The 10,852-nt window shown below is 33.2% G+C and overlaps 1 long non-coding RNA gene across 4 annotated transcripts in view; it reads right to left on the bottom strand.

Annotated features, from left to right (window-relative positions):
• Positions 1–1,500: 1,500 nt before the first annotated feature.
• Positions 1,501–10,852, bottom strand: part of LOC143618160 (uncharacterized) — a 9,838-nt gene continuing 486 nt past the window's right edge. The window contains exons 2-6 of one of the 4 annotated variants that reach the window (XR_013150962.1): positions 10,728–10,823; positions 10,465–10,611; positions 9,555–9,641; positions 1,838–1,935; positions 1,501–1,737 (exon numbers count right to left, since the gene is read on the bottom strand). This is a non-coding gene — a long non-coding RNA (uncharacterized LOC143618160). Of the gene's footprint in view, positions 1,738–1,837; positions 1,936–9,260; positions 9,642–10,464; positions 10,612–10,727; positions 10,824–10,852 lie in introns of those variants that run through there. The other 3 variants (XR_013150964.1, XR_013150961.1, XR_013150963.1) reach the window with 3 other exon arrangements.

Here is a 10,852-nt window from a genome sequence, read left to right on the forward strand (position 1 = left end):
ACCGAATATATAATTTGGAGCTAGTATCAGCGACTCCAAGGATTTTCAGTGCTCAGATTTGAGAAAGGCTAAATATCAATGGAATTAGGATTTTAGATTAATTGATTTTTAAGCAACTTAAATGTTAGTTGACCATTCTTTAATTGGTTTATTGATGAGATGATATATATTATTAACTCAGCTTCTTTTGTTTTTGTGCAATTTTTATTTACCAACTACATTTAATTTATTGGGGTTAACAAATTTAACATTAATGCTGCTAAGGTTTGTATCCTCAAGTCAGACAGGACTAAGGCGTCACTGGCTGGTGTCGCATGCATTCAGTGATCCAATCTGGTTACCATTTAACCATGCTTAAGTAACTTTTTTTTTGAGTCTCCATACTTTCACACTTGATTGGGCTCCTTGCGTTCCATATAATTTGAGGTTCTATTAATTTGAGACCATTTGACATTTTAATACCGTGACTATATCTTTCATGGTACTATATGACTACAACGATAACCCCAGCTAGCCTCTACCCGATTCTAAACAGCAAGGTGTGGGGTTAGGAAAAATCTTAAAATGCATACAAAGTTAGGCACCAACAAACCTAGAGACGACATAGAGACTACGTCGTCAAGACCTACAATCCAACGTATCAAAGACAAACCTTTGGGAAAAAAACATACACATCAAAGACTGATACCAACAAAGGAGACATAACTGTTGCTTCTTAAGATAGACTACATATGAAGGCCATAATGCACAAAACAACATGCCACGCTAGAGATTAATTTGGCAATAAATTTTCAATTTGACAACGAGAGCACTTTGCATAGCTTGCTCAAAAACAGCCCAGCTCAAGTTATTATCTACATAAATACATATTAATACACACACACACACATATTAAATTGCTTAAGTGGTAGATGCGTTTGCCTGCTCTAATCGTCCCCTTGTAAAAGCAATAACCAGGGGCGGATTTAACTTATGTTAGAGGGTAGCGAACCCCTCCGCTACCCCTCAACTTTCTTGGCGAAATACATTTTTAGTGCAAATTTTTTTTTTCTTCTTCGCTTTATGTATCGGCCACCCAGAACAAAAAATTTTTAGTCCTTCCCACCCCTCAACTTTTCTTCTAATTCTGCCAGTGGCAATAACCATATATTTTCATTTATGTCCTATTTTAGGACAATTACCAATGCTAAGGCTGCCCACTTGTTACTAAGCCTAGAAATGTTTGAATATATTGCGGCTTGAAACTCACTCAAAAAGGAGAACTTAAAAACTCAGACAGCTCAACTTGGATCGCTTATAAACCGAGTTGAGCTCAGCTCGGTTCATTTACAAACCAATCTAAGCATGAACTAACCTTGGCTTGGCTCGGTTTTGCACGTGAACAACCCTATCCACGATATCCTACAATCCTTAGACACAAGAAATCCAATCGAAAGAGGCCATTTAATTTGAAATTTTCAAGGCACGCATAGTGGACCCTAAAGCACAGCCATCCAAATACGTTTTTAAGTCTAAGAAAATGAATTGTGTCCCACCATGACTTAAGTATCGCCATGATTAACAGCATTAGATCTAATGAAACAATGGTCAGAAACCCATGCATAATCACAACTTGGGTATGTAATACTGGCTAGTTGAAGTCTCCTTTTTCTAAGATGTATCATGCATACAAGGCTATAAGATATATTCGTTAACAATAAGAAACTTATACAAGGGACGGAAATTTAGTTTGTTTACCTTCAAGTATTATCAGAATTAACATAGGTTTGCCTTTTATTCTCAGCTTCTCGTAGTAATATAAAGATTTGTACAAGGGACGAAAATTTAGTTTGTTTACCTGCAAGTATTATCAGAATTAACATAGGTTTGCCTTTTATTCATAGCTTCTCGGAGTAATATCAAGATTTGTTTCACCATCAACACAAATCAATTTGCCTGCAACGATACAAAATTCCCTTTATTCTTTCAAATTTCCATATTATATACATTATAACAATAAACCATCTCTTCTCTTTAACCATTGAAATTAAGTTTCTATTTGATGATGTTTTGAGTTGGTAATGACTCCCTTTATTCTTTCAAATTTCCATATCACAACCACTGACCAAATTTGATAAACGTGAACAAGAAAACACACGGTTTGTAGAGTCACTCCACTGCACTAATTTATTATTTATTAGTAAACACTAAAAGTTTGTCCTCATAATAAACCAAAGACCCCTATTTATAATAAACTTGACCCTAATTGACCGAACAAACCTAAACCTATCTATGAAAGTTTTTCCTTATTTAATTTGACCATAATATTTGACAGCATACCATACCAAACCTTACACACACTGAAAAATATCAATTAAAAGAAGTTTTGATAGGCTGAGAATGGTGGCAGCAGACCATGATCGAGCGAGGGGTGTGCATTCCATCCACTAGGCATGCACAATATCTAGAGATGAACGTAGCCCATAGGCTCAATACAAATAAACCCTAACTACTAAATACATTTCAATAGATCTATATTTCTTTTAGAAAACCTTTCACTTTGAGCTACAATAAGCTAGTATATACTGGTATTCCCCTATCCATCATATGACCAAAATTACACTAAAAATTGCTATAATTTCTTTCTCCTTTAAATTAAATAATATATTTTTTTTATACTTTTATCATTAACATGTATCTTTCCTTCACTCACAACCACTTTCAAAATATATTAAAATATTATAGGGTGTGAACAATAACTTTCAAATATACAGAAAAATCACTACATTTCTTTCTCCTTCATTCACAACACCCTAAACCATTCCCTATATTATAAAAAACTTCACTTACAATTTTTGATGTATTGAATGTGAATGCTCTTGCAAGAAACAACGAGGAACATTATTTTAGCATCAACTCTCCGAAAGTTGAGGTTTGACTCTAATAAGCAATCATCACAATTCACAGTACATATACCTAACTTTGTAATTGCTAGCTATTAACTAGGCATGTTAAACATCATGTTGTTGTTAGGTGTCAGATGACCAACTACATATATAGTACATATATAGCTTATTTAGTCGTTCAGGTGGATTAAAAAAAAGGATTTGATTAAGTGCTTCTTAACCAAACTTGCATTGAAGAAAGTGAACTTGACCATCTAATAACCTTGACATACGATACTATATACATCCAACAAGTGTGTTTTAACTTAAACTTAAAGCCACTTCAACAAAAAAGAAAAGTATATTCTTCGAAGGAGATTAAGATATTTGTGCCCATCATCTTATAGGGAAAAAAAGGGAATAAGTTTTAGTTTAATTTAAAGATCGATATGGGCAACTACAACAGAAGAAGACTGAAGTTTAAAGTTATTAGTTAGCAGATCTTTAATCCATCAATCAATATTACTCAACTTGTTAAAAACCTGTTTGAACGCTTCGGAGATATCGTATCTAATGGAAAAAGAAAGGACAATCATTTGGAATATAGAGTACTCAATTAGATAGTATCATCATCATCATCATCGAAATCTTAGTTCTCATAGATAATTAAACATAACAAAAAATAATTATATCTTAAGTGAATCTCTCATTATTTTGTTTAATCACACTTCTAATTAGTCGTTCAAGTGCTTAAAGCCAACTCTGCTGTCTAGCTCCAATTATCAAATTAACAATTGATCATGAGTGTTAAAAATTTCAGCAGCTCAATAATTGTTATTGTTATATCCATGATATAGAAAACTGAATTATAATAAACTTTATTAGGTAATTTCGGTTTGAGCCCCAGGTTTGGCTGGTCTAACTTACTTGAGTACGAATTCTCATTTTCTGTCAAATCATCATTTTTAATCTCTTAACCATTTGAGTCCTTTTGGCAAATATCGTTATAGTTTTCAGTTAGTTTTAAATACAATGACCAAAACACCCTTATCACCTCTCAACTAAAATAAAATTAAAAAGAACTTAACATAAGAACCCTAATTCACAGGCCACATCCCCACTCCATCCTCATTGAAAAATCATCGACTGCAATCTAGCTGGTGAATTGATATAAACATATTTAAGTAAAACGATTAATTTAGAATAAACGCTTCAATTCTATTAACCAATTAAGAAAATAAATCTAAACTTGATTAAAGTCCTTATCATGAGTCAATACATATAGCTACACACAAACCTATTTAGACGATAACCAGGACTCTAATAAAATAACAAAAACAATTAAGATAATTAATCCAAACTTAATAATTATCTATAAACGTCTAATTAACTTTACTTGCATTCCAAGACTCATTCCTTGTACCACAAGCCACATATAATTAAAGGATGGTTGGGTAATTAACTTGCATATCCACCCCTTAGGTTGTGATTCTTGTCATCTAACTTCCTTGATTTCTTTTGTTCTCGAGTCGTTTCGACCCAACAAATCAAACCCTTGATCAAAACCTAACTCGTTCAATTCAAGCTCGTTTCATGTTTTTCCCCATTCCCATCATAGTTTACATCGAATCGAACTTCCCAACTATTGTAATATCTCACAATGGTTGGGAAGGAGAACGAAACCTTCTTTATAAGAAAGTGGATACCTTCTCTAACATGATGTGTTTTAAATTCGTGAGGCGATGGTGTTTCATCCCGGCAAAACGAACAATAACATGGTGCGGTTACGCTCGGCTGTTACAGATGGTATCAGAGCTAAGAGCTAGACTGGTGTGCCAGCCAGTGAGGACGTTAGGCTCCTTTTAGAAGGTGGATTGTAATATCCCACATCGGTTAGGAACGTGAACGAAACCTTCCTTTCAAGAAGGTGGATACCTTTCGTACCATGAATCGTTTAACTCTGAGGTGATGGTTGTTCAATGTCCATTGTCGAGAAACCAAGTGTTTTTTTCACTTAATCGGCTTCAAGCTTTTTCGAGGTTACTCGTTCATCATTTAAGTAAACTATTTCGTGAAGATAATATAACCAACCAGGTCAGGATAGAGCACAGTGTCCCATCTTGTCAGTCCGAAAACACTTACGATGTGTTCCCGGGCTCACTTAACGAGTGAATGGAAAGGAAAGGAAATATTTTCCTTTCCATTCTATTATTCTCCTTTCCTTTCTTTCATTTCAATTCCTTCCAATATGGATGGAAAAAGATCCTCCCAAATTACTATTTATTTCTCCTTTCTTTCCATTCTTTTCTTTTAATGAAACTCGGGAACACACATTTGTTTTTACTTCATTTAATGAAACTTGGGAATGCAACAATTTCTTTCCATCCCCATAAATTTCCTTTCCTTTCCCTGCTTAAATGAAATTCGGTCATAGAGCGTTAATCTAAGAGCAGTCCTTCATTTCTTTTACTTGTCCTTCAATTTGATATGATTCATATCCCTGGTTCCAATCTCTCCCACGTCTCTGTGAACTCGGCCCACCTCTACTCGGCGATCGAACTGATCATACGATTCTCCTTTGTAACTACTTTCTAAATGACCACATAGTAATTAAGTTTGCGAATCATAAATGTGTCCCCCATTCGTAGATTTTGAAGATGTTCCCCGTATACCTTAAGCCTTCCAACCGCATCTTCAAATTTACATCATAGTATCGAGATCAACACTTTGCTCGAAACCATGTTCGATTACTTCTTCATCAAGACATCTTAATTAACTGCATGACTAAGACCCATTGCCTTTAAAACCATTAGGTGATATTTCCAACAACTGGTCAATAGTCTTTAGTTTCTCAAATTCACTGTTCAACATTAGGAGTCGATCCCTTTGAACTCGCTTGGCACCAAGATACTGTTTAATTATGTGGGTTAAACGGGATCGTATCAATGCATATCAGCCGCTAAGATATGTACTTCCTCAAGTCGGAAATATAGAATTTTTTGTACTAGACAATAAGCCATTCTATGGTTTCTAAGATATGTGCTTCCACTAAACTTCGAAAAGTATACTTCCAGAAATCACGAGCTTTAGCAATTGTGGTTGAGTTGAAACCTATATCTAACCAATAAGCATTTCCAACAAGCTGACCCACCCGATTTATCTAGGTGTAGCCTCTGTTTCCAAATTTCAACATATAGAAATCATCCCATCCATTTCATCGAGCCTTATGTGAGCAAGAGGTAAACTGGTACATAACAACTTCATGGGATTTTGGTTTTTTACCAGATTTTTGACCTTCAAAATTTCAAACCAACATCCGAAAATGCTCAGATCCATCTTCACTCGTCAATTGAACATCCAAAAAATGCTTAGATCCATCATCGCTCTTTAATTGAACATCCAAAATATGCTTTGACCAACCTTTGATCTTCAACTGAACATCTAAAGACCCATCGTCAATATTATATTGTCAATATTAGGGACGACCTCAGAGGTTTCTTCTTTGACTAGACCTTGAGTGCTGCACCTGAGGGGTGTTCCACACATCATGGATTTGAACATCACCCCTCAATTGCAAGACTATGATGTCGAGCTTGGCGGAGATGGCCGCTAATTGAGCAGCGAATTGATCAGTTATAATACTGCTAACATCGCTACTCCTGGTTGGCACCACCGTTCCTTTATTTCCCAACAATTGAACCATTGATAGATACCAGAAATCAAGTGATTGAAATTAAAAGGATAGTGACCCGATTCAAGATGGGTGATCTCCATATTACAAAAGGATCAAACCGTAACTTGATAAAATAATCATCGACATGGAAATAAATGAAAAACTAGTGATAAGTGGGAGCCTTGGCGGTTATCATGGCTGAAGCAGCATAGTGAAACCACCCACGTTTTTCCCTCCATTGATTATTTAAATCCGCTCCATAACTTAATCGGGTTTTTCCCGTTTAATTCGATTTGTAGGTTAATCAGGATCGTATCAATGTATTTTATTTCTAATTTTAGTTTTTATTTAATGAAATGACTAAGAAGACTGAAATGCCCTTCTAAAATGCTTTTGAATCATCAAAAATTTCAAAGGTTGTCCGGATTATATACACTATAAAAGAAACCAGGGGTGCGCCCGCACCCCTGGTTTAAATGGAGTAGATCCGCAAATGCGACGAAACGAAGATTCCACATAAAATTTGTTGTGTTTGCTTAACGACAATTGCCTAATACAATGTAAGTCGACCGTTACTCTCTTTACATTTAAAGGGCACATTATTTTTGTTTAGGGTATAAGGGTTAGGGTTTAGAGTAGTGTCTTGAACAAGTCAAATATATTCATATAGACTTGTTAAGTATATAGATTATGTCATGTATTATTAGTATTACATAATATGGGTTTATTTGTCTTTAACCCACCGGCCCGAGTTTGGTTTCTATAACATTTGTGTCTATTTGTTTTCTAGACTATACTCATTCACAATCTCTCACAACCCAATCTTTATTAAAATAATAATAATATCTCTTTTTTCTATTTACACACCCAACCCTACTCAATTTTTATAACACATTCACAACTCATCCCAACTTAAAAAAAAGTATTTTTTAACAAAGTTTGTTTTTAATAAAATTTATATCGGAATGTTCATAATAATTTTAAGAAATATCATGCATTTAATTAATTTTTTTTATTTAGAATATTAAAAGTTAATTGAATAATTAAGTTATTGAGGGTTAGTTTGGATTGCAATCTTGGTTTGCTCCACCAACACACATTGTCAATCTAGATTGTCTTTACTCTTTTTTCTTTTTTTTTTAACTTTGGGCCCACCAATCTCATTATGAGATTGCCAATGGGAGTAGTCTAAAGTTTCATTCCAACGTAATTCCACAGTTCAGATATATTAATAACTAGTTTGAGGCCCGTGTATTACACGGATAGTTGATGAAATTTTAAAATGGTAACTATTAAGCGAAATACAATAAACAACACAATTATCATATATTGTTAAGGGTCAAGTTATTCTACAAAGGGGAGCAAAAATAAGAAGACTGACAATTATCATGTATTGTTAATGGTCATCCTAGAATTAGCTTTTGTCAAAGACTTTCTAGCCTCTTCAATCTCCTATTTTTGATTTTAGCATCAAAGCCTAAACAAATTTACGGATCAAGTTAGCCACCACTGAATTGATTTATTCTATTTTACATATCAAAGCATGTATTCGATTTATTCTATGTGGTAAGAAAGAAGATGCTATAAACCTAATATTAGCAGTATTTAATAAGCTTATTGCATTTTCTAAAAGCTGAAAACAATCATATTTGCAATCTGGCCATGCGTTTTCTAAAATATAAAAACCCTTACTCACAACACCCTAAATTACTCTCTAAATTACAAAAACATCACTCCCATAAAATAAGAGGGTTGGATAAGAATGCTCTAACATACCTTAATAATCTCACATTTACAAAACTTACCCAAAGAAAATCACTTTAACATGAAACAACATGAAAACATATGAAAAAAAAATCATTTAACATGAATTTAGGTCTACAGGCTCTAATCGGGATGAGTTTAATGGTAGAATCAAATGCAATTATTATAGTTTCTTCACAAAATTGAAAGAGCAGGCCTAAAATTAAGGAAATTAAAATTACATAAGACAAGGAAATTGAAGAAGTATAATCACGTTTAAATCACCATAATCTCTTATCGCCTTCAATCCACTACCACAATCCCGAAATGAAGGATCAAATTAACCCTAATATTAAAAGAAAACGAAATGTGTTCTACCACGATGACATGGGGCTTCTAATTAGGGAGGGTTACGATTGTGCTGAGTGAAAACAAACAGGTTAGAACATATCAGAAAATCAATTGTTGAGTCGGGTAAGACCCACTCGGGATCCGAGAAAAAAACCATATGTGAAAAATGGGTTTTAAAAGGTGAGGAGGGCTAAGAGGGTGACAAGTGGCACAAAATAGTATCATTTTATTAGAATAGATAGACTATAATAATAATAATAATAATAATAATAATAATAATAATAATATATAAATTATTATTATTATTATTATTATTATTATTATAATTTATTATTATTATTATTATTATTATTATTATTATTAAAATGGAGACTCACTATCTCTAAAAATCACCTTTCTTTTTAATTTACCTCTAAATTTTGTTTAACCACCTACATCTCATTTCCCATCTCTATCTATGTATTGTTTTTTTTAATTGTTTCTTTTTCTTCCATGGTTGGAATACAACCGATATGCGCTTGATGTATAAACCTAAAAATCACCTTTCTTTTTAATTTACCTCAAAATTTTGTTTAACCACCTACATCTCATTTCCCATCTCTATCTATGTATTGTTTTTTTTTAATTGTTTCTTTTTCTTCCATGGTTGGAATACAACCGATATGCGCTTGATGTATAAACCGAAATGATTAGGGTACAAATCAAAATTTTTAAGTTACAATAACAAAATTTTAGACATGTGAATAATGAATCTATATGTAAATATATATTCACTATTACAAGATATCTATAATTTGGAGATAGAGAAAGATATAGAGACTCCAACGTAAGTGTTCACAAGACTAAACTACTTATCAGAATGTTTGATGAGAACCTTTGTAATTAACGACTATAGTGACAAAATGGAAGTCAAGGGTACGTACCACTTAAATAATCTAGTGTGTCATCTCCAAACTTTAATATGCGTCAACTATGCCCCAAAACTTCGGTCTGAGCCCTCTCTTTTCAACCTAGGAATAAGATTTAATAACAAATATTAATCATCAACTACCAAATAACTAAACAAACCTACAATCAATTGTAGTAGCTTAATCAAGGGTCTATGAATCTGTGCCAATCAATTTATTGGTATGGGAATGAAAATTAATCAGTTTTTCAAGAAAACAGGTATACACCAACTAGTTCACATACCTAACATGTAATCAGTATCTGTGACAACTTATAGATCAAATAATTATGTATGACTAAGTATACATATTTTCTAGATAAATCAATACAAATCTTAAATAGGATGCATGTTTCAGTGACTGTATTAGAATTACAATAAAACATTGAGAATGCTACCTTACGAACAAGATATCAACTAAAAACATTAGGGCCATCGAATTAGTAGCTAGTTAGGAAAACGAAAAGTGACTCTTTATTCTAATACTCATAAAGGGTCTATGAATCTGTTGCATTCAAAAGCCCATCAGTTTATTGGTATATATGTTAAAAAAAATATATCTGTTTTGCTAAAGAAAACATGTATTATGGCCATCAAATTAGTAGCTAGTTAGCAAAACCATAAAGTATGTTTTTATTCTAATACACATCAAGGGTCTATGTATCTGTTGCATTCAAAAGCCCATCAGTTTATTGAAATTATCTGTTTTGCCAATAGAAAACATGTATATACGAATTAGTTCACCAAGCTGAAATGCAATCTGTATCTGTGGCAACATCTAGATCAAATAATGTATGATGAAAGAGACATACTTCCTTAACAATCTTAATTTGGATGCATGTTTCAGTGACTGTATTAAAATTAAAATAGGACATTGAGTATGCTACATTAAGAACATGAAATCAACTAAATGCATTAGGGCCATCAAATTGGTAACTATTTAGCGAAACCATAAAGTGTGTCCTTATTCTAATACACCTAATCCTCCAGGTGAACACAATCATCATAATTATGTTTTGATCCTTCAAATTTTTCTACCATAATTAAACAACAGACCACAATTGTAAAAACATATCAACCATTAAACTAAAATGCAGACAATTATCAGCAAACTTATATACAAAGCTGTGTTTAAAGTGAATTAACTAACCACATAAAATCCTAAACTGGAATATCAAACTTTCCCCGGTCGGAAGAAGCTAGCTGCAACTTTAATCCCAGACACTAAGCACTCAAGCAGCAATATCTGTAAAATGAAATTTTAGTCAAATTCAT

The sequence above is a fragment of the Bidens hawaiensis genome, unplaced genomic scaffold (assembly GCF_021521415.1).
Source record: "Bidens hawaiensis isolate Kalapana, Puna unplaced genomic scaffold, B.hawaiensis_p1.1 tig00064497_1, whole genome shotgun sequence".
Lineage (NCBI taxonomy): Eukaryota > Viridiplantae > Streptophyta > Magnoliopsida > Asterales > Asteraceae > Bidens > Bidens hawaiensis.